Raw genomic sequence first — 26,042 nt, forward strand, 5'->3', positions numbered from 1 at the left:
TTCATGGGAATTTTGGAAAAGGAGAATTTCAGTTTTTATTTATGATTCATTCATTCATAATCTCATAATGTCCTAGGCACCATCCGTGAACCCAGGACAAGTGTATCACCTTGTTAGAACTTGTCTTCTAGTGAGTACCAAATGCGGGTATTGATACCACCAAATAAATACATCAGCTCTATTGAAGCTAAGAGTGAACAGCACTATGAAGGTAGTGAAGTGGAAGTCAAATTTGAGCAGTGGCATGAATTATGTGGATGACAGATCCAGTAGATTGCCTAAGGAAAGACATTTCCTGGCATAGAGCAGACAAGAGGAAATGGCCCTAGATCGGGCATGAGCTTGGTATGTTTGAGGAATGATGAAAAGCTTTGTAACCACGATAAGTGAAGGGGGCAATAGGAGAAAATAAGGTCAGAGAAACAGGCAAGACTCAGATCATATCAGACTCTATAGAAGATTTCTGGGTTGAATTTCACATGTAATTGAGATGCATTGGAGAGTTACACATAAAATAATTTGATGTGTATTTTTAAAATCTGCTCTGGCTTCTTGTACAGAATAGATGGTGGGGTGTGAAACTATTCACTGGAATAAGAGTAAGAGAGTGGGTCCATTGTTCAGACAAGAAAGAACAGGCTGAGAAGTAGTTGGACTCTATGGTATGAAGATATTGATGGTGAGACAGGCTATGGGGTTGGAACAGAATTAGGGAGAAGGTCCGGGCATTTCACCTGACAGCTAGAGAGAGAAGAGTTCCATTTAGTGAGATTGGGGAAAATTAGGACTAAGTTTGAGGTAGAAAATCAAAATTTCTATTTCAAACATGTTCTGTTGAGATCTCATTACTCCTCAAGTGAGCCTACAATTTTAGAACTCTGGGATAAGAGCTGAGGTGAACCAAGTCATCAAGAGTATAAACTGAGAAGAGAAACAATCTGAGGCCTGAGCCGTGAGAAAGGGGACAGACTTAGCAAAGTGACAGCAAATATGTGACACAGGAAGTAAACTATAGAGGTGACTTGAAAACATAGTGAGTGAAAGGAAAGTTAAAAAAAAAAACAAAAAACACCTCTCTCAAGAAGAAAGAGATCAAACTGTCAAATGTTGCTGAGGTTGAACAATGTGAGCCCAGCAAGATGAATATTAGATTTGGCAAGTGGATGTCATGAGTGACCTTGAAAAGAAAAGTTTCTGCAGAGCAAAGGGGCACATTCCTGATGGAAATGTGTAAAAGAGAGAATGAGGGATTTCCATTTCTAGTCATATGGTTGACTAGATTTTGCAGAAAAACACTTCCTAGAGCAGAGCACCTGAAAAAGCTGCCTAAAATATAAGACACATCTCTTTTTAAACATGGCTGAGCTGTCAGTAAAGTGAGAGAAGCAATACAAAGCAAGAAACAATAAAGAATTATGATTACAAAGAAGTATACCCCAAGAGCTCTGCTCATCCTGGAAGCCTGAGTATGGGTTTAATGACCTACAAGCATTAGGAGATGAAAGCAAAGTCTTAAGGCCTATGCAACTTGTAAATCAGATTAGAGACCTATAAAGCCAAGATACTCTCAATGGATAGATCAGAAAAAACATTCACTCCAAAGAGAAAGATTTGTTTTATTTTGAACTTGGTCATTGACCTGCATCTTCAGGGGAAAGAGTGTGTTTTCAGTCATATGCAGAACACTTGTATTATGTTAGGTAGAAGTATGACTTCATTATTGTCATATTTATTTGGAGATTAAATGCAGATTAAGGAGATAGATACAGGTACCAAACTTACAATGGGTGAATTTGCAGTGGTTAATTTTGTGTGTCAAACTGGCTAGGCTAAGGTACCCAGATAATTGGTCTTATGTTATGGATGTTTCTGCGAAGGTGTTTTCTGGATGAGATTAACATTTAAATCAGTGGACTCTGAGTAAAGTGGATTATTCTCCATACTGTGGGTAGGTGCCATCAATCAGTTGAAGGCTCTAAGAATAAAAGACAGATCTTCCCTGAGCAAGAAGGAATTCTGCCTCCAGACCACCTTTGGACTCAGGCTGCAACATCGGCTCTTCCAGGGGCTTCTCCAGACTGCTGGCATTCCCTACACATGGATAGATAGAAAGATAGATAGATAGATAGATAGATAAAAGAGGGAGAGAGAGAGAGAGAGAGAGAGAGAGAGAGAGAGAGAGAATGAGTAGTCCAGTAGATTATCTAAGAAGGAAAGTTTCCTGACATAGTTGGAACAGCCCCTAGATCAGGGATGGGCTTGGAATGTTTCAGAAATAGTGAAAATCTTTATAACCTTATGAACTTGTGAAGTCTGAGGAACAGTAAAAGCTTTTCCATTTGTTTATGTATATACATATACATCTTATTGATTCTGTCTCTGGAGAACCTTGAATAATATAATACTAACATTTATAAGAAGTCAAAAATTCCAAGATAAAAATATATCCACATTGTAATAAATCTACAAATCTCCTAAGACAAAATGATAAAACAATAATAATAATAATCATAACAGTAATAATAATAATAATGTTTCAAAATGTTTAGAAAAAAATTCCTACAAATGAACAATAGAGTGACAATTAACTTCTCAAAGGCAATAAGGAAGGAAAATGATAACAAATATTATTTCCAAATAAATAGTAAATATAAATCAATAAGCAAAATGTCTTGAAAGTCCTCAAAAAATAGCAGTAGACACAGTACTTTATAGTTCAAAATTATAATTTGAGGAAAGAAAATAGAGCCATTAGAAGAGAGAGAGAGAAAAAAAAAAAAAAGATCCTGAGTGAGTTTACTACCAACAGACCTTCAATATCTGAAAATCCAAGGGATATACTTCAGGGGGGAAAGTGGGGATGGGGATGATCAGGGAAGGAAATTTGTAAAATGTTAGAAAAAAGTAATTGTAAACTTGCCGGTAACCCCAAATATACCTGATTAAACCATAACGATGATACCCAATTTGTGAACTTAAAAATTTAAGTAAAATTAAGTAAATTTAAGTAAAAGAATGAGAAAAAGAATGAGAAATGAGAGAAAAGGAGAAACAGAAAGCACAAAGTAAGCTGATAATGAATCTAAGCATAGCAGTAATTACAGTCAATTTAAAGGAACAAAATTTTTCAACTGAAAGATGTAAAAATAAGCAAACCCAACAATATGCTGTGGACAAGAAAAATATTTTCAAAATCAGGATTCATAAAAAATAAAAATTAAAAGATAAGGAGTGCCTGGGTGTGTCAGTTGGTTAAGCGTCCGACTTCGGCTCAGGTCATGATCTCACGGTTCATGAGTTTGAGCCCCACATTGGGGTCTCTGCTATTAGCACAGAGCCTGCTTCTGATCCTCTGCCCCCTCTCCCTGACCCTCCCCATCTGATTCTCTCTCTCTCTCTCTCTCTCTGTCTCAAAAATAAATAAAAACATTGAAAAAAGAAAATTAAAAGATAAAAATTAAAAGTCTGGGCACAATTAAGGGATGAAACGCACAGTAATTGGAATAAGGAAAGATTAATATAATGAAAAATTATGATAAAGCAGTAACTATAAAAATGTAATGAGAACTCAAAGAGTCCCAAGGACAGAAAGAGAATACACAAGAAAGGGCTGATTTGGAAGGGGAAAGAACACCTCGAGGCTGGATATCAGACCTCATTGCAGAAGGTGTGGGTGCAGCCCGGGACAGCCCAGGAGATTTGCTGGATTTCCATTTCATTTATCCCTAAGCACTAATGGAGCCCAAAAAGTCACAAAGTCTCAGGGGCGCAATGGTGACTGTGTAGCTAGTAGATGGTTTTGCCCACATTGAGCCTACATTATGACGTTTGGCTCCCCACTGGAATAACAATGTAACACTCCAGAATCCATATTCTCATACTGAAGACCAAACCAAATCAAACAAAAAACAAATCCCTTATTCTCCCATTTAGTTTAAACACTACAATTTGTCTAATTTTCACTGAATCAATTTTCGCTCTTGAAACACCTCTGCTTCTCTTCTGTAAATCATTTCTAACATTGTTTGTATGTCTTTAGTGCATTGAACCTAATAAAACACACAAAAGACTATTTTTATCATGTCCATTCTTATAAGATTTGTCTTTTAATGTGTTTGAAGTACACTAACCTTTGTGTCCAATCGGTCCCTTCCAAACCTACTTTGTTCTAGGGTTTGTACTTTTTTTTTTTCCTCCTATTCCACCCTGCTATATACATGTAATCTTAATTGCAGAATTCTTGTTTTTTTCATTAATTGAAATACTAAGTAGAACAACTCTTAAGACATTTGATGTGGGAGGACATTCTTAAATTAGCATCCATGCTGGCCCAAGTGATTCTAAGCTTTTACCTTTGGGTTCAGCCCTCAAACCATGTAGATGAACTAAGAACACAATGAAAAATACTCCAGAGGTGCTCTGGGTAATTAGAATGTCACAGGCAGGGGTTGGGGGTGGGGGTTTGAATTGAAAGCCTTCCTAATATCAATCTCTTTCACTTCTTTTAAGTCCCTTTGCCTATATAACCTATCTGTGAGATATGTTCTTTACAAAACTATGTATTGTATCCCACTCTTCTAGGTGATCACTAGATTGCATGCTAATTATTCTGTTGCCTTCAGAGAAATCCACAGAGAAATTGCCCTGTCATTTACAGAATCAACCTTCCTTCCTTAAACAAGGCAAAACAAAACAAAACAACAAAAAATGGAAACAACAATCTCTTCCATAATCCTTCCATAAGTTATCAGAAGAATGAACTTTTATATTATCTCCTACCATCTAAGTAATTTTTATTTTAAAGCTACGGCAGTTTAGATCTCTGACTTTCTCTATTTTTGTGGGGTTATTTTTAAAAAACCATTTAAGTCAGAAAATGGTATATACATATGCAGATATATGTATATACATATACATATTTGCATGGGTTTTTTTTCCGAAACAAGATAAAAAAGGTAGCAACCCGGTATTTACTCCCTGCCAAATGCCAAGAATTGTACTACATGATTCACATATGTTAACCTTAATCCCTTTGACAGTGTATATAAGTATTATCATACTCATTTTATAGTGAGGAAATGGAAGTTCATACCATTTCATTTTATAGCGAAAAAACGGAAGTTCATAAAAGTAAAGAAACGTGTGAGTGAGAGACCTCTAGTCTCAAGCTTTCTCTCTCCAGGTTCCATGCTCATATTATTCTGTTATTAGTTTTTCCTCACACTTTTTTTTTTATCACGTTCACTTAAAATAAAAGAGGAATGCTTAAATTTTTTGTCATAACTTCAACGTTAATTGTACATATACAGCATCTTTATATGCTTTTATTCTTTTAATCCCTTTATTCCTAAGCTCAAAACACTTAAAATATTCTTTAGAATCTATTTATTTATTTCTTAGAATATGTTGTGAAGAGGAATAGTGCCTTCAAGGAACACTCATCAGCATTTTGTAAAAAATACCCTAAGTAAAGGTAATTCCTGCGACTGACTGACCTGCATTTTCTCTGAGCCTCAGTTTCCTCTTCTATCCATGAGAGGAGGTGGCCTTCATAATCTGAACCCATTTTAGCGCCAGGGTTCTGTATTGTTTTGTCCTTCCTTCATTTAGACCAGTGGGTCATTTTCATTATAGTCATAAAAGCTGATTTAGTTTGGCTTGATCTAGTCCGTCCAAACCACTACCTATGGATGTATATGTAGATACAGCCGGATGGAGGGGGATACGAATAACTGACAGCAGTACGGGACCTTTATGTGGATCTTTGCCTTTCACACAGCATGTGGGCAAGTGGGGAAGGTGTACTTTTCATTTGATCAGTCCAGAGCACAGCTATGTTTGGTGCTCTCATTGCTCTACTTAAAATTCTCTTATGTTCTTGTCAAAAAAGTGACCTGTTCTATTTTATATATGAAAGCTCCACATTAAAAGAATATGAGGTAGCAAATATCTTTACTGAAGCACTGTTGGCAGCTGAAATCACTGACAACTTCCTGGCTGTGATTCATAATCTATATTGGTGCCTTTGAGACAGCAGGCTATTGATTTTTCCCTGTCTATAATCCAAGACCATATACAGAGCTTGTTAGACATCTGTGGGAATATAAACTGAGTTTTGGTACAAGTTAGGAAGGTTCTCTTAGCGGGGCATGCAGTTTTTGTCTTAGAGAAAATCTTTACACAACTGTAATCTTGGTGAACTTTGTAAAACAAACTATTCCATTGAAGCTAGGTTGCAGGCTTGGGGTAGAGAACACTGTGAGTTTTTGTTGTTGTTCTTGCTGCTGTTGTTGTTATTTTTGTTTGGTTTTGTTTGGTTTTTGCTTTGGTTTGGTTTGTCTAGAATTTAAATACTTTTCTCTGGTAATTACTACACTACCTATTAAATAACAATCGGGTTTTTGCTCTTCATTATATCTGAAGATAGTTTTTATTTGATGAGACTAATTAGGATAGATTTCAAGTACTTCAGGGAGATACATGCAGGGCATAGATCTAAATAAAACTGTTAAAAGGGGAACCAGGTGGCTCAGTTGGCTAAGCGTCCGACTTTGGCTCAGGTGACATCTTGCCTTTTGTGGGTTGGAGCCCCGCTTTCAGGCTCTGTGCTGACAGCTCAAAGCCTGGAGCCTGCTTCAGATTCTGTGTGTCACTCCCTCTCTCTCTGTCCCTCCCCCATTCACATTCTGTCGCTCTCTCTCCCTCTCTCTCAAAAATAAAGAAACTTTTAAAGAATTTTTTTAAAAAAACAAAATAGTCAAATGGAATCAACTATAAAGCAATTTCTAAAGAAATGGATAGGATTTATACATGTCAAAAGTCTTCTTAGCTGTGAAAATTCTGTAACTATTTCTAAATCATTGCATATTTATCTGACCAAGAAATAAATACAAATGGCTATTTTTTTTTTCCAAGTAGACATCTCAGAGAGAAAAAAGAAAAGTATGGATTTTTCCCTGAGGTGGTTTCTTAAGTAACAGAGTAAATAATGCTTATCTAATCTTTCCGCTTTAGACGGAGAAGCCATATTACAAAGTCAAAAATATACATATTTCGGTATAGAAACTGAAGAAAAAAATGGTATTTAATGTATACGTATTAAAATGTTAGGCACACTTACAAACTAATAGTGTTCCAAAATGCGTAATTTCTGGATAAAATTCACCTAAAATGTGCTGTCTGCACTTCTTGTGTATGATTCATTCTAATTTTATTTTTTGTTGTTGATTTTATTTTAATAAAAATAACATCTGATATTTACAAATAATACTTCATGTATGTGCCAAGAACTCTATTAAGTGTTTTCTCTAGGTTACTCACAATAATCCTGACATGGAAATAATAATACCATTATATTAATATAATATGATATTATTAATGTAAGATATTATATTTACATAATATATTAATAAAGCAATGTATAATATATTAATACAGTAATAATGTTACAATAATAATATTATTATCCCCATTTCAGGTGTAGACACTTTGGCACAGAGATGCTAAATTGCTTATCCAAAGTCACACAACCAGTAAAGACTGGAGCCAAGATTCAGACTAAGGCAGTAAAAATCAAGAGCTTATATTCTTAAACTCTGCTTGTCTAACTGATCTTACAGTATTCCGCGCTACTTGAAGGTAAGGATTTTTATTAATTCACCTTTGCATAACCTGTGGTAGCTACCATATTACCTCATGCATTCGTAATCAATAATCATAATCAGTAAATACAACATTTCAATATTAATATAAATTGAATCTCAGAGAAAATATGTAAGAAAAGGAAAATTAACTAAAAGAATAAGTGATATTTGGTTCCTGTTCAGGTCACTACTTTAGTGAACTGATACATAGCACTTAGAATAGTGTTTCTCACTTTCTTTAAGCAATGCTATATTCTAATCAAGCCTTCCATCTCAAGTCATCTAGCTTTTGCAAATCCACTAAATTATGATATATTTTTTGAAGTTTGAATAATGAGAATAGTGGGAATTGTGTTCCAAATATAAACTTAAAATATTATGTCATCTTATCCCTCTGGCTGAGAATCACTTACGTACTTTCTCAACATATACCTCCTCATATGTATGCTTGCCTACTTTTACAAATGTATTTATGAGTTTTTTATAAGTATATTAAATTATCTGTTGCAGAATAATAACTTGCAAAACATCGTAATGCTTAATACTTATTTTATGTTAAAAAATGTAAATGCAGTAAACTAGAAAGAAAAAAAAACCTAGCAGGAAATTGAAATTCATCAAAAAGCTGAATAGAACAAACAGACCTTAACTAAAAAGACAGTTCCCCTAAGGCAAAAAAAAAAAAAAAAAAAAGAAAAAAAAAAGAAAAAAGTAAACCAGGGAGGGAATAACAACAACAATAAAAATTGCACTGAGGCAGAAAGAAAATGAATACTTCCAATTAAAAGCCAATTTCTGAAAATTATTCACCACAAGAACCAGAAAAAACAATTTTAGAAAACTATTTTAAACTCCCCATGGGACTTAGGAAAACTCAGCGAAACAGATATGTGAAGCTATAAGAAGAGAGTGAATTCCGATGAAAAGACCAATTGATGACATGAAGAGGAAGAAGCAAGAGGTTAAAAATGTATATTTGAATAAAATTTAAAATGCAGAAGCAGAATTAAAATTTTAATTTAAGGGGCTCCTGTGTGGCTCAGTCGGTTAAGCATCCGACTCTTGGTTTTGGCTCTGGTCATGATCTCATGGTTAGTGGGTTTGAGCCTTGGTTCTCTCCCTTTCTCTCTGCCTCCCTCTCTTTTTCTCTTTCTCTTAAAATAAATAAATACACTTAAAAAATCTTAATTACAAAAATCTTAATTTGAGTCAATGAAGAATGAAATTGGTATGTAAAAATAAATTATAGTGATAAAATATAATTAAACAAAAAGAAATAAAATTGAAAAACATTAGTAAAATAAATATCTCAAAACATATGAAATTATAACAGTGACATAAGAATAAATGGAAATATGCATAAACTGAATGACCAATAAAGATATTGCAATAAAGAAATAAAGATACCAGGCTACCATGGTTTTATAGGTGAATATTAAAAATTACCGAGAAATAAATAATCCCTATTTTATGGGTTGCAACAGAATACAATTATAGCAATTAGAATTCTTAGAATGAGGTTGGAAAAAAAGGCATGGTGAAACAGTTCTTATGCCAGAAAGAGAAGAATGTTTCAACATCAGATAGCTGTGATTCGTTATTATAATGAATTCAGAACAAAAATCCTGTATGTGTAAAACACTGCATTTATCACAAAATACTATATGCATAGTAAAATACTAAGTATTCTATAACCTTAACATCTATTTATAAAGTTAAAAAAAATAAAGTTTGGTAAACTTTCAAAACATTTATGATTTTAAAATATCACAACACATGAAGAGTATAAGAAATGCATGCTAATTTCCTCAAGGTCGTCCCACCAATCCTTGTGGCAAACATACTTAACGAACAAAATTTAGCCACATTCCGTTAGGATGAGAATGAAGACAATGACAACACTCTGACTACTCTGTTATTATAGCACAGGAGATCCTGCCCCTCATATTAATGACAGAAATAGAGAGGTTCAAGAGTGGAATTTAAAATGAGACACAGTGGGACTCTGGGGTGGCTCAGTTGGTTGAGCTTTTGGCTCAGATCGTGATCTCCGGGTTTGGTTTGAGGGATCCAGCCTCACACTGGGATCTGTGCCGACAGCACGGAGCCTGCTTGGGATTCTCTCTCTGTCCCCTCTCTGGTTTGCACACATGCCCATGCTCTCTCTCTCGCTCAAAATAAATAAATAAATATTAAAAATATGAGACTCAGTTGCTTGGGAAGCGTGATAAGTCGATGAAAAGGCATAAGCTGCTGATTCCTTCTCTGAACTCTGGAGAAACTATTAAGAGAAATATGGATCCAAGGAAACAACAACAGCAAATTACAAATCTCTGAGGCTCTGGTGGCACCTCTGAGCTAGCACGTGTGGAACCGGGACAGAGTGGTTAGAGTTGCTGAAGACAGCCATGACGTTTGCATAATGCACAACTCCAGAGAACACTATTCACAAGCTACGGTGTACAAGATGTCTCCTAACTTTATGTAACCCAGAAGCCTTGAGAGGGGGTTGCGACTGGGTACAGAGGCTGAACGACAATGTTCCCGGAGTATGAACTGGAGAGAAGCAATTTGATTTTATTCTTTTTCTTCACCCACCGTTGCCTATGCCAGTACTCTCCTGCTCCACTCCTGAAGCAATACATAGTAATGGCTCATTGTTCTTGTGCAGCTATCTAGATCAGAGCACTGCAAAAATGTACCGGAGTGAGAAGCTGGGCAAAATCACTGTATTTCCTGGGCATTCACTCCTTCACCCTCTCACCTCTAGTCAGTCAAGGCTGGTGAAAACAGACTGCTCTCATAGTGTTGCTTCCCTTTGGGGATGTGAGGGAGAGGTGGTGGGTGAAAAGACTGATTAACTGGAATTCTGTTGTGCCTGAGCATCCCCACACTAGAGATCAACCCTTTCCATCTGTGTGCATCAGACTAGGGTGTGGCCTTCCAACTTCCCCCAAACATTTTCTAGGACAAAGATGGTTCCAGCCCACAAAAATCTGTTTCCACAAGCCAAAATAAGGAGACACATCATCTGAAGCAGAAATATTGAAAAGAGGGACCAAGAATATAAAATAGGTTTAATGATTTACTGTAATCAATATGAAACAATATTAGCAAACAACAAATCATAAAAAATACAACCTTTAGCTATGAAAACGAGATATGAAATATTAGGCAGTTGATATAAAGAGTCCAAGTTGTTCTTATTTGCAGATGATATGAATGTTTACTTACAAAATCCAGGAGAATCAATGAACTAATAAAACAAATACGAGATTTCAGTATGGTTGTCAGATACAAGATCAACTACAAAATTAACCATCTAGAAATTATAACAGATAATAGGATTCTCTGAAAACTAACCTAACCAAAAATGCACATGTCCTTTGTGATGACTCTTTTAAGACTATTAAGGAACAATAAAGAAGAACTAAATAATGAAAAGAGACATGACGTTCATGGATGGCAAACATAACATAACGTAGATGTCAATTTACCCTAATTAATCTATAAATTCAAGTAAATTATAATAAAACCCCCAGGAGGACTCTTGGCATTACTTAATAAACCAATTCCAAAATTTATATGGAAGAACAAAGTTTCATTCATAAATAAGGCAATTAAAAACCTTATACAGAGATAACTTGCCCTATTGGATATCAAGACATATAAAAAATTTAAAATAGTAAAAAATGAGTGAGCTGTTTGTGTTGGAAAGAAAGTGCGTCATTGAAAGGGGAATGAATAAAGAGGTACAAACTTCCAGTTATAAAATAAGTCTAGGGGGTGAAAGCTATAGCATAAGGAATATAGCCAATAATATTGTAATAACTTTGTGTGGTGACAGATGGTAATTACATTTATTATGGTGACCATTTGTAATGTATATTATTGTTGATTCACTATTTTTTACACCCGAAGCTAATATAGTATTGTATGTAATTATACTTCCATGAAAAGTTAATGAAAAGAAGAAGAATAGGGAAAAAAGAAGAATGGGTAGGTATTATATGACAAATTAAGAAGAAACATATGAATTACGTAATTGATGATGTTGGGAAAACTAGTTCACAATAAAAAAATAAAGATGTCTATACTTACACAATGTAAAAAAATGATTTCAAGTGAATTAAAGACTTCTATAAACAAGATAAATAGAGGAAAATATCTTTCTGACCGTGGAATAGGAAAATATTAAAAAAAATTTTTTTGATGCTTTTATTTATTTTTGAGACAGAGAAAGCTCGATCTGGGGAGGGGCAGAGAGAGAGGGAAACAGGAACCGAAGAGGGCTCCGCACTGACAGCAGAGACCCCGACACAGGGCTTGAACTCACCAGTGATGAGATCACAACTTGAGCTGAAGTCAGACGCTTAGCTGACTGAGCTACCCAGGCGCCTTGGAAAATATTTTTTAATCAAAACTCAGAAAACACAAACTAGTGGAGTAAATTTATTACCCCTTTTCAAAACACTGGAAGTCAGTTGAAAACTTTGATTATGGATAGATTTAAGAACAGGGGAAAAAGAAAGGAAATGATTTTTTGCAATGTCTGAAACTTATAGGAATTCATATGAAAATATGCAGTGAGCTCTGTCATATAAACAAGAAAAATAGAAAAAGCCAGATTGAAAACAAAAAGAACCACAACAACGAACAAGCAAACCATGGTTGAAGTATATAAACATAATCCAAATGGATAGTGTTCTTTTTTAAAATTTATTTATTATTATTATTATTAGAGAGAGAGAGAGAGAACACAAGCTGGGGAGAGGGGCAGAGAGAGAGAAAGAGAATCTTAAGCAGGTTCCATGCTAAGCATGGAGCCTGATACAGGACTAGATCCCACAACCCTGGGATCAAGACCTGAGTTGAAATCAAGAGTGGGGTGCTCAACCAACTGAGCCACCCAGGTGCCTCCAAGTAATTTTCTTGTAAATAAAGTAGTAAACAATGTTACTACTAACCAGGAAGGGATGGGTAGAGGATGAGGGAAACCAGTGAGATCACAATTTTTATCCACCCGGTTTGAAGAAACAAAGGGAAATCTCTGGAAAACTATTGAAAATCTGAGGCGCAAGAGCCCTCATAATCTGGTCGTGGCAGTATGAATTGGTGCATTTTGGAAAGCAATCTGCAATACTTAATGAATGTAAGTACATTTACATCCTAAACCTAACTAAACTGACCCTAATATACATTCCCCAGAAATAGTGGTGTGTATGGTAACAATGGATTTGATAACTAGGACTTGAAGATCATCTAGATGACTAAATAAATAAAATATAGAATGTCATATCCCTGGCATGAGCATATAATGGAACAATTTTCATCAATCAGAGTTAATAAACTCTTCTCACAAATAGTGATATGATGCCTCTCAGAAACATGACATTGAATGGAGAAATGGAATAAAATTATACCAAAACCCCACTTCAATATTTTTAGTGCTCAAGCAAACAACACTATGTTTTATAAGAATACACATATAAATATAAATAAATGCTTGAGTAGATGTTGATGAGCTACAGTAGATGGATCAGAAAAAAAGAAAAAATAATAACAAATGAAAAGAAGAACTTTGGATTAACAGAATATCATTGTGTCATGAATAAGGAATATGAGTAACTTAGACCTACACATCTGAGTTCCAAGAAAAAAAATAAAATGAATGAAATGAGAGACGAACTTGAGACTCCTTCAAATTAGAGAAAACAAAAGTAAGGGCATAGAATATAACCAACATAAGAGATAAAAATAAAGCAGGTATGCTTATAGAAACTTTTTTTAAATGTTATAGAAAAAATAATAAAGGTATAACTGCAATAAATATTTCTAACTGGAAAATAAAATCCTAAATCTGTAACCTAAAAGGATTCTAACATTCCAGGGGATATCAGGGGGAAAAAACACTTTTAGTTATACATTCCTGTGTTACAAATCAACTCAAAAATTAGTAGCCCAAAACAACAAATATTTATTATCTCCCAGTTTCTGTGAGTCAGGAATCTAGGCATAGCTTTACTTGGTGCCTCTGGCTCTAGATGCTTGTCAGGTGAGGCTGCCATTATCTCAAGATATGAATGGACCCTTCCACCTTCACTCTTGTGGTTGTTGGTAAAACGGACCTTTCCACAAGCCTGCCTCATAAGAGAGCTTGGCTTTTCCCAGGTTGAGACGTACCCTCTTCATTGTGTGTGCATGTGTGTGTCTTTGTGTGTGTGTGTGTGTGTGTGTGTGTAGCATTTCCATAATTTCAGGCACTACAAGGCTCTTTCTGGTAATTCCTGCCACAGTTCTAAAATCAGCCATTTCTTCAAGGAACCTTGGCTTGTTTTAATGGACAATGGTATTAAAAACCTAGATCTGGGCACTAGGTGTGCTTGTTTTTACTGGGGAGTCATTTCTTTTAGGCTCTCTCAGCTGACAGACCAAAGAAATATATGTGACTCTACTAGCCCATGTATATATAAGTACCAATAAATATTTCTGTACATAATCATCTTTATCTATATTAAGTTTAACATGCCTTCTTATGATCTCCAACTCTAATCCATAACCACATAGGTCATTCCAGCATCCTCTTGCTTATCTGCAACTTCCCCCTCCAAAAATGAGAAAACTGTCCCTCACTACCTGCCATCTATTTACTTAATTGTTCCACTCCAGTATTCATGTATAGACTCTACTCCCATGGGAAACAATTTTACCATAGAACAGTACTTTTAACTGGAAAATAAAATCCTAAATCTGTAAACTAAAAGGATTCTAACATTCCAGAGGAGATCAGGGGGAAAAAACAGTTTTAGTTATACATTGCTGTGTTACAAATCAACTCAAAAATTAGTAGCCCAAAACAATTTATGTAATTCTTGAAACAATCAGAGCAACAAAACAAGCAAAATTATGTTATACTATCTCAAAGTGTAAGATAAATACCTGTGAATCCATGTTGCTATAAAGAAATAGATAAATTAAGAAGAGCAAAGACACTAATCTCCTGTGCAGAGGAATTGCAAAAAAATTATGTAGATATCCTACCGTAAAGTTAGGAAAATATAACTTCTAACTCTTCAAGTGTGGGCTTCAAGTGATTTCCTTCCAAAGTGTACAATATGGAAAGGGGTGGAAAGTAACTTTATAGTGGAGAAACCGGATGGACTCTACTCCAGCAGGTGATTATGGTCAACGTCAACATGCATGAACTATGTTGATAGTGTGTACCTGTGATAGGATGTGATGAAAATAGCACTTTACCTCTGTGATATTCTTCCTAAAAACGTGTAACTCCAATCTAATCATAAACAAAACATCAAATCCCAATATGGAGTCATCCTACATTATATCTGAACAGTACTCCTCAAAAGTCTAAAGGCCATCAAAATAGAAGGAAATTCTGAGAAATGTCCCATTCAAGGGTAGCGTATGGAGACATGACTACCAAATGTAACATTGTACGCTGCATAGGATCATGAAGGAAAAAGAGGACAATAGATTAAAACTAAGGAAATTCAATCAAGGTTGGACCGTAGTTAATAATAATGTATCAATTTGGGGTCATTAATTATAACAAATGTACTATATTAAATAAGATGTTAATAATAAGGAAAATTTTATTTCAGGTACAGAAACTGTACTATCTGTTTAATTTTTCTTCAACCTAAAACTTATAAAGTAAACCAATATAAACACATAAACAAAATAAGTAATTTAATATATGGTTTATACCTGGTACAGTTTGTAATACAGCAGGTGCTCAGCAAAGTTGATACTAGTGATTTTAATTTCAGACGTGGACAACAGAACAGCCTGAATTGAGAATGAAGGAAACTTCCTAAGCTGGCAAATTGTTACTAACTCAAGTTCAAATATTGAACTGCAGATTATATTATCTATGGAGTAGAGAGTTGTGCTATGTTTGTTCAGTTGCTCGGTAAGTATAAACATTAATGTAATTTTACCCAAATGACTGAAATGAATCTCAAAGAAAGGTTTTGTTGTTGTTATTGGGTAACTCCTACTTGTTTAAATGCTTACTTGTTTATTTTTGAGAGACAAAGAGAGAGCTAGCGAGCATGGGGGAGGGACAGAGAGAGAAGGAGACAGAGAATCCCAAGCAGGCTCTGTGAACAGAACCCCATGCAGAGCTCGATCCCAAGAACCGTGAGCTCATGACCTCACAGAAATCAAGAGTTGGGCGCTTAAACGACTGAGCCACCCAGGTGCTCCAAGGAATTCCTACTTCAAGATAACTTTGAAGGCATCTTTCCTTGTAAAATAATTTAAAGTATCCTTCATAGGGATATCCTTAAATGAACTGTACAATCACCTGGAGATAATGTCACATTTAGTGGGTAGAGAAGTATCTGTGTGTAGCAGATGGGAGTCAGTGAAAGGAGTCTGGAGGATAGGGTAGATTTCAAGCAGAAGAACAAGATAGGAGCAATTACTTCTAGCTAGTAAATTATTGTAAAACCGTTTTTCTTTTTCTTTTCTATTTTTTTTTTTTTTTTTTTTTTTGCTACATGGAGAGTTCCAGACATGCCAGTGACAGTGGATTTGTTTTCAACCTCAAATCTGATAGAAAGAGGCCATTTAATTAAAATTCCAATAATTTCCTCTTTCGTAGAGAAAACATTAAGTGGGATCACATGAAAAGTTTGGATCCAGTCATATGCATTGTTCTGCTCATCAGGGGATTTATTCTCAATTCTTCCTAGTCTTTTCAAAGGAGTTGCTATCTCATAACCAATCTATAAATATTGGTAGGAGAAATAAGTTTTATTTACTATTTAAGAAGTTCTAGGATATCACTTATTATGAAAACAATTGCATTTCATCAGTGATATATTATTTGTATAAGTAGAGAAATTCAAATATAAGAAAGCTCTATGTGAAAAATATGACTGAATGTCAGGGGAATAAGAGGAAAGGATACAATTCAAAAATACTTGTCTGTTGAAAGCTAATGCCCTGTTTAAATTATTTTAAAATCTGAAAAATATTTAAAGTAGCAGTTCTTAGAAAATGCGTTGGCTTACCTAAAGGTGTAACAGTAAAGTGAAATTAATTCTCACTCTGCATTTAAAAAATTAATATAATGGGGCGCCTGAGTGGCTCAGTCAGTTAAGCGTCCGACTTCGGCTCAGGTCATGATCTCACGGTCCGTGAGTTTGAGCCCCACGTCAGGCTCTGTGCTGACAGCTTAGAGCCTGGAGCCTGTTTCAGATTCTGTCTCCCTCTCTCTCCGACCCTTCCCCCGTTCATGCTCTATCTCTCTCTGTCTCAAAAATAAATAAACATTAAAAAAAATTTAATAATTAATATTAGTTTTCTCTTTGACTTAGAACTATCCTTACTAATATGTGAATAACCAGGCATTTTTCACAAAGTTAACAGAGAATCAGTATCCAATAGACTCTGAATATCTTTTATCTTCAAGTGGAATTTACTTGGATCTCTGGCTGTTTTATAGTATGAATAACAAGAACCAATTTTGGAATATTATCCTAAGATCATATATTTCTTTAATGGTCACTATGAAACAGTACCATTCACATCCAAGTCATAAATGTTGACTGTTTCTGAATTTGTCTGCTTCATTGGGCTCAAATGGAAAGAGCAGAGGGATTCAGCAAGGTTTCTATTCGTCAGAGATTAAAAAGACATGCTTTATTCTTTCTCTAGTTAAAGCAAAAATATTCTTTTTTTCTCTTTTCTTCTTTTTTAAATTTTTTATCTTTAGTGCATGCAAGAGAAATCATTTGGCCTTTTTTCAAAACTGAAATTCACTAAGTGACAATGTGTCTTTATCTGCTTCTAATTATATATCACATATATACATACATGTGATATCTAGTAACTACCCTAGGTAAATAGATCTTAAAGAAATGTAATATATAATTACATAAAGAGAGGGACAGAGTCAAAGAGAAACAGGAAGAGACAGAGGGACAGAGACAGAGAGAAACAAAGAAAACTGTCTCTTTCTCTATTCTGGTCTTGATCTGCTTTGCATATCTTGAGTACATTGTTATCTCTTCTTGGCAAATTGAGTTTGTATGCCACCCTGCAACGTGCCACCACATTCACACTAAAAATATGTCTAAGTAACTCTTGATCCCTTACTGCTTGTCTAGGGTCATGCTGCTTGCTGTTGCATGTGATACATACGACATAATCCCCACATCAAGAAGCCTCTGATCATGTTGAAGATGTAAGGCTTGCATACACACAACATAACAGATAATACAACAGATAGTGTAATGAGTAGCATAGTGAGAGCTGAATGAACCTCCTATTCCTTTTTTCAATGATTCCTCTTTTCATTTGTCTCTCTGAGATGCCTCAGATACTCTTCCTCCCTCGTTCCTTATTTCTGCTTTCTCTCGTATGTAACTGAATTTCATTAGTGGTTTCAAAGGATATGGTACTAAAAAGGACAGCACTGAAAGTTCTGTACACTGTCGTACAGATTACAGTGTTTTTACTCACGCACACACAGCACGCCTCTACTTGCCAAATCGAGTATGTGTGTCTCGATTCAAGTCCAATGGGAAAGACTATCTACCTCGAATGCAGTGGTTTTAGCAGTCTGTCATGATATCTTGGTTTCAGGAGGCTACATCCCTACTTTCAATCAATCATTAAGACTAGGGAATGGGAGACACTGATGAATAAGGGCGACTAAGACTCCATTCTACCCTTAGGCTAGCAGGAGAGTCAGCTCAATCTGAGCAACGTGAACTGAGTGCAGAGGACGGACCCCCGAACAAAAGTAAGGGATGTTAACGGTAGTTATTGGAAACAAATACTAAGCGCGTTTTTTTTTTAAATCCACCTTTACTTAGTTTATTAATCTGCATAAAATTCTCTTCTTCAGACTCCTCTCTGCATCTTCCCTTGCTACCCATTCCTGTCCTCCTCTTCCTCTGTATCTGTGCACATCAATCTTCATTTAGTCTTCCAAAACTATGCCCTCTATGCTCTCTATGCTCTCACCCACTGGACAACTTTTGAATGTGCTTTTCCTTCTACTTGGAATGATCTTCCTATCCTATTCCCCTAATTCCCCACACCCTATTCTCTCTCTCTCTCTTTCTCTCTGGGTGACGCCTTCTCATTCTTTCGGTCCCACATTGACATACAGTTCCTCAGACCATATCCAGTTCTTTTCATCACTGTATCCCACTTTAGTCCCCATATTTTATTATTTCATAACACCAATGCATTCCTATAATGTACTCATCACTATGTTAATACAAATACTAATTTATGGCTATCAGTGGGATGATTTTTTTCAATTTTTTTTAATTTTTTAATTTTTTTTTTTTTTTTGAGAGAGAGAGAGAGCACAAGCAGGAGAGGGACGGGGTGGGGGTGGGGCACAGAATCCGAAGCAGGCTCCAGGCTCTGAGCTGTCAACACAGAGCCCGACATGGGGCTTGAACCCATGAACTGTGAGATCATGACCTGAGCTGAAGTCGGATGCTTAACTGACAGAGCCACCCAGGCGCCCCATCAGTGGGATGATTTTTAATGGCTGTGTCCCCTACTACAATGTCATAAGCTTCTGGAAGGCAAAAACTTCATCCTTTTTGTTCACTGCCATATCCTGAACTCATAGGAGAATGTTTGCTGCATAAAAGTGTGTTCAATATATGTCGTTGAGTGCATGAATGAATGCATAGTAGTGCTATTATTTTGAGAAAGTTAATACTTTTTTTGCAAACTACATATAACATTTTATAAATGCAAGAATTTGTTTTTATCATCATGATTATTATTAGCTATGTTCACAATAAAGCTAACTCCAGGGCAAATCAACAAATATTTATTGACATTTCAAGACTAAATAAAAAGGTAAAACATGATTATTGTGGCTTTTATAACACATATAGGTTGTTGGGGGGAAAATTGTCCGTAAAAACTATAAATGCAGGGTAGTTTGTAGTTTGTTTACAACTGATAGTTGTTAGGTTGTTAGCTCGTTTACCTGATATTTTAATTCCATACTTCTAAGTACAGGTAGGTTGAGGAAGAATTCTAAGGACTAGTTAACAAAATAAGAAAGCTGCAGAATGAAAGCAACAGTCTCTAAATCAAGGAAGCATGATGTCAGTGACAGGGAACACTTTTATTAGTGTGCCAGGCTTCTGAGAAGCAACCTCAAACCAATCCTCAAGCAATAATATTATGTAACTCTGCCCAGTATTTGCTCTCTTTAATCCTGCTTCTTTTTGCCTCAGTTTGTTTTCTCATTCCTTAACTTTTCAATGCCATTCCACATCTATGACCCCACTACCTCCAGCTAAAACTAGTCAGGTTTACATTAATGAACTCCCTGTGTTAACTCAAGACTCTTCCCTACCTCTTAGACTGGATCCTGTGCTGTTTTCCTCGTACACAAACCCCATAATTGCCTTCCTGGTTTTGCTCTTGTTCTGCCCAAAGTGACACCTGTATGCTCTTAAATTGGTGAGAATTGTATAACCACTACATTATTGTTGTGTTAAACACTACAGGGTTTGTCCTATAGTAAAAGCGTTTGTACATTTGTGCCGTCACGTTGGGATATCACCACAGAGATTCCTTGGTATTTGCCCTCCAAAATATTTCTCACATTTATGTTTTGTTTTAACCATAACATTTGAAACTGCATTTTACATTTTGGATATTTATTGGTGTGAAAATTGGCGTTTTTACAGTCCTTTTTCAATGGCTGACTACTTTCAATACCAAAATAAGCATTAGAGTATAAAAGACACTCTAATGCCAACAGCGGAGCTGGGTCCTCGGACACTCCTCTGCCAGCCACGGGGCCGGACAGGAGTCATTGACTTCTCTTGAATCTCTAGTTCCTCTAGTGTGAACCAGGTCTCATGTGACGTAGGTATTCCTGCTTTACTGTTCTAATGTTGAATGATCTTATGCGTGCTATACCTTCACTAGGGGGGCTTCTATATGGGACAGAATACTTCCAGGCTAAGTTGATTCGACATTTCAGAATTGGTCTCTCTGCCTTGCCAAAGACGACATTCTCCCTCTATAGAAATACGGTTAATTGGTCCCCACTTTCCCAGACTGTGGTATTAGTAAAGCTAATAGCACATGAGATCATTTAGGCAGATGAACTTTTTAAATTTTAGCTTTTTTTCTACCTTAAAAAGTTACTTATATGCATATTTCATATACATATACATATATATATTTACACATATATACACATATATATACACATATACATATATATACACATATACATATTTCATATACATATACATATGTATGTATATATATATATATATATATATATATATATATATATATGGTATACATTGCCTATATCTTATCTATATATAAAATATCCATAGGTGAAAAACTATTACATCAAACTCCTGATTTTACACACATTAACATTTAGGTTGAGGCTAAAAAGTAAGTAAAGCAAGTGAAAGTAAGTAAGTAAGAAAGTAAGTAAAGTAGGTGAGGTTAAAAAATAAGTAAATAGAAAAAGGAATAAATCCAATGAAAATTACTGAATAACTATATTTTATTCATCTAATTCTGGTGATTAGGCAAGAACTTCGAAGAATCTTCTCAAAATCTGAAGAACTGGAAACCTTGGCTATGTCAGTTCTGAAAGACCTAAGTGGAGACTAACCTGTTAGCTTTTTGAAGCTTTGTACTTTCTCCAATACACTCCTAATGCAGCCTTCCAAAGAGACCCTATTTACTCTTTGGTGTGGTCTAATCTTTCACTGAGACACACGAGAGTTTGTTGATGATATTTGTTTTGCCTATTTGTACATTTAAATTTATCATTATTAAAATCCCTGCTAGCTTTGCTTCATTGGAGAATATAACACACATAGCGCCTTCAACATTAATGGGTTTTCTACACTACTGAATTTTACTGTGACTTTGCCCTATCTCTAAAAATTGATCTGACAGCATAGGCAACACCACCACACAGGAACTGACAGTCAGTGACAGTTACTGGGAGGAAGAAGGGGCAATGGGATGTAGCATTAAATAGAAATCTTTTTCAGAAATACATCTGCAAGGCTACAAAAGGCTTCATTGTTTTAGGGAGACATCATTTCATTAATAGACTGAGGGTTTGAAGCTGAATTCAGCAATATTTTGAAAAATCCAAGTTCTTTTCATTAAATTATTTGTATCTAAGTTTTAAGGGATTTTTTTAAAGGGCCATTTCACTTCAACTTTTGTAGATAGGGTAACTGAAATTCATTATCTTCTCAGCCCAATTCCCAGACTAACTTTAATCAAAGGGAGTTTTATACTGAAGACACACAATTTCTATTTAATTAGATGGTCTAGGGCATATAGATGAGCTAATATTTCTAGAGGCATCTCTAAGGCTTTTTACAAGGGCCATTGTGTTTTACAGTGTCAAAGAAAAAAAAAGAAGTTAAATCATGATTTTTACTAGGGCTTTAGGGGAAAGAAAAAAAAAAGCAATTGCCTTGCATTGTAAACAGGATTATTCAAACCCCTTCTGCCTTAAGCAAAAAGCATAAGGGCAGCTTTTAATCAGGTTATTACATAAAGGTTCAGTATGCTCTCAGTTTTTAGAGTATGGAAATCCAAGGCACTATGAAAGTAAGTTTAAGAACAGTATCTAGAAGCTCAGTGAGTATCACGAAGCAAAAGAACCAACCTGATTTCAAGTAGCTATTGTCATTGAGGCTATAAATTCTGGTCTCCTATTTTTTACAAATCTGTGTTACCTATTTGCAAGTCTCTGTTTAAGGTAATCTTAATAATGAAAGATACAGATGATACTAAATCAATATTGAATGGAATTTGATTAATGAGGCTCTCTGCTTTCCCTCTGGTCTTTACAGTATCCCTCAAACAGCTTCCTGGACTGTCTGAAAATTTTCTGCAGTTACTGTAACATGAAGGATGCTCACAAAACCAGTAATATGCATTAGTGTTTTATGTGAATGATACTTTTTCTAAAGCTATCTTGATATTTCAATCTAGCTACTCCACTGATTATAAATCATTTTGGAATTCTCTCTAGCATTAAAAGTTATTAGAATAAATCCAAAACAATGTTCGAGTATTGGGAGGACAAGTGAACCTCTGCTTTAAGGTTTCATTTAAATGGTCCTTAGGGTGCCTGGGTGGCTCAGTCGGTCAGGTGTCGGACTCTTGATTTGGCTCAGTTAATGATCTCACAGTTTGTGAGCTCCAGCCTCGTGTCAGACTCTGCACTGACAGTGTGGAGCCTGCTTGGGATGCTCTGTCTCTCCTCTGTCTGCCCCTCTCCCTCTCATGCTCTTTCTCTCTCTCCAAATAAATAAATAAATAAATAGTCCCTCAAGCATCTTCTCTTATATTAGTTATTCTTCTTTCTTTATATCTGACCTATAGATTTAATTTTGTCTCTGCTTCATGGGAAAGCAAGTGCAATATCATTGATAGCTGTAGTAGTGTCTACTGTATTGTTAGGCTCAACTTTGTCTTAATTCTGCTACAGGAAAAGACTTTTCTCTTTTAGCCCAATAGCCTTGCTACTTTAACTTTCAAATAAATGGTAGTATCTTTGCTAAGAAAAAGGACAATCGGCTTTTCAAAAAATTTAATACTAATGTAAAATGTGGAGGAAAATTCCATCTGTTATATTAGCCAATAGATCAAATTTCTTGAGCACTTAGTAAATCTCAGTAGTCATGCTACAAGAAACATATACGGTATTTCCAGCTATTAACCAGCTACTTGTTGTCTTGGAATATGGCATCAAAATATAATATGATGAATGGAGAATATTTTGAAACTATTTATTACTAAAAATTGGATAATCTGGAGAAAAGTTCTATAAACTGTGAAACTAAGAGTCCAATAAGGACACGTGGGATCAAATTACATAGGGCCAGGAAAGATGCAAGAAAACTGAAGAAATAAGGGTGAAGAACAGAGACGTTTCCCATAGTAAAGAGACTAGAGTTGGTTAGGGAGCATCTCAAATGCTGAACTGATAATCACATCGCTGAAAATGAATATAAACTCCTTAGCCACTCTCCAGAACTGTGGAACCCCATGAGGTGGTTATTACTGGAAGTTGAGTTTGCTTCTATTTGATGGTACTATTTTGTTATCCAAGATTGCTAGGGAATTCACTTTCAATCATTAATCCTTTCACCCATTTCAGCCCCTTAAGACCCCTGCCTTCTGGCAACTATAAATCTGTTCTCTGTACCTAAGGGTCTGAGTTTTATTTTATTTTGTTCGTTTGTTTTGTTTTGTTTCGTTTTAGATTCCACATATAAGTGAACTCATGCACTATTTGTCTCCATGTATTTTTTAAAATTTCCCCTTTGATTTTTTTTTTCAATGATCCAGTGGTTGCTCAGTAGCATGTTGTTTAATTTCCGTGTATTTATGGGCTTTCCCCCCCCCCCCCAGTTTTCTTCTTGTAATTAATTCCTAGTGTCATACCATTGTGGTTAGGAAAGATGCTTGTTATGATTTCAGTCTTCTTGAATTTATTGAAGCTTGTTTTGTGCCCTAACATGTGACCTATCCTGGAGAATGTTCCATATGCACTTGAGAAGAATGTATATTCTGTGGCTTTTGGATAAAATATTCCGTGTATATTTATTAAGTCTCACTGTTCTAATGTTTTGGTTAAGGTCAGTGTTTCACTATTGATTTTCTGTCTGAATAATCTATTTATTGATACAAGTAGGTTGTTAAACTCCCCTACTGTTATTGTATTGATGTTAATTTCTCCATTAAAGCTTATTAGTATTTGCTTTACATACTTTGGATCTCCTATGTTGGGTGCCTTTATAAAGTTATATCTTTTTGTTGGATTGACCCCTTTATCATTATACAATATTCTTCTTTGTCTTTTATTAGTCTTTAAAGTCAATTTTGTCTGATATGGATATACATACACTGGCTTTCCTTTTGTTTCCATTTGAATGGAATATATTTTTCCATCCCTTCATTTTCAATCTCTATGTGTTCTTAGATTTGAAGTCTTATAGGCAACATGTAGGTGTGTCTTGTTTTGTGTTTGTTTGTTTGTTTTTATCTATTTAGCACTCTATGTCTTTGCTTGGAGAATATAGTCCATTTACATTTAAAGTAATTATATACTTATTGACATTTTGTACATTGTTTTCAGGCTCTTTTTTTTTAATGTTTATTCATTTCTGAATGACAGAGAGAGACAGAGAACAAGCAGGGGTGGCACAGAGAGAGAGGGGGGACACAGAATCTGAAGCAGGCTGTCAGCACAGAGCCCAATGTGGTGCTCAAACTCAGGAACCACAAGATCATGACCTGAGCCGAAGTTGACACTTAATCAACTGAGCCACCAGGCTCCCCTGGCTCTTTTTATATTTTTTTTCTCTATTCCTTTCTTCTTCTCTTTCTCTTTTTTCTTGTGGTCTGGTGACTTTTTTTAGTGTTATATTTAGATATTCCTTCCTTTATTTCCTTTGTGCACTTGCTATAAGGTTTTGCTTTGTGGTTACCATGAAGCTCACATATAACATTCTATAATAGTCTCTTTTAAATTGATAACAACTTAATTTTGAACACACTCCAAAACTCTCATTTTTACATCTCCCATCACATTTTATGTTTTTGATATTATGTTTCCTCTTTTTTTTTTAAACATATAACCCTTAATTAATTACTGTAGTTTTAGTTAATTTTACTTCTGGTATCTTTTAACCTTCAGGGTAGCTTTATAAGTGATTTATCCACTTTCTTTTCTACATATTTACCTTATCTAGAAAGATTCTTACTTTTGTATATTTTCTTATTGTTAATCAGTGCCATGTCTTTTCAGCTTAAATAAGTCCCTTTAACATTTCTTGTAAGGCCAGTTGAGTAGTGGCAAACCCTTTCATTTTTGCTTATCTGGAACTCTTTTTCTGTCTTTCAATTCTGAAAGATAGGTAAAACATTCTTGATTGGAAGGGTTTGTTTTTGTTTTTTGTTTTTGTTTTTGTTTTTGTTTTTGTTTTTGTTTTTGTTTTCCATTTTCAGCACTTTGAATATTTGATGCTACTCCCTTTGACCTGCAAAATGTCTGCTGAAAACTCTGGTGATAGCCTTATGGTTTCCCCTATACATACAAGTTGCCTTTCTCTTGCTGCTTTTAAGGTTTTCTCTTTATCTTTGATTTTTGACATTTTAATTATAATGTGTCTTGTTTGGATCTCTTTGGATTCATTCTATTTGGAACTCTCTGGACTTCCTTGACCTGGTTGTTTCCTTCTCCCAATTTGGGCATTTCTGAGCCATTATTTTTTTCAAATAAATTTTCTGATTTCTTTTCTTTCTCTTCTCCCTCTGAGACCCCAGAATGTGAATGTTGTTTTACCTGATGTTGACTCATAGGTCTCTCAA

General features: G+C 35.3%; 1 long non-coding RNA gene across 1 annotated transcript in view; it reads left to right on the forward strand.

Moving 5' to 3' along the window:
* The window catches only part of LOC122211237, a 52,293-nt gene that overhangs the window by 10,773 nt on the left and 15,478 nt on the right, over window positions 1-26,042 (forward strand). The window contains exons 2-3 of the long non-coding RNA XR_006198576.1: window positions 7,478-7,638; window positions 15,434-15,576. This is a non-coding gene — a long non-coding RNA (uncharacterized LOC122211237). The remainder of the gene's footprint in view (window positions 1-7,477; window positions 7,639-15,433; window positions 15,577-26,042) is intronic.

This window comes from Panthera leo, chromosome F2 (assembly GCF_018350215.1).
Source record: "Panthera leo isolate Ple1 chromosome F2, P.leo_Ple1_pat1.1, whole genome shotgun sequence".
Lineage (NCBI taxonomy): Eukaryota > Metazoa > Chordata > Mammalia > Carnivora > Felidae > Panthera > Panthera leo.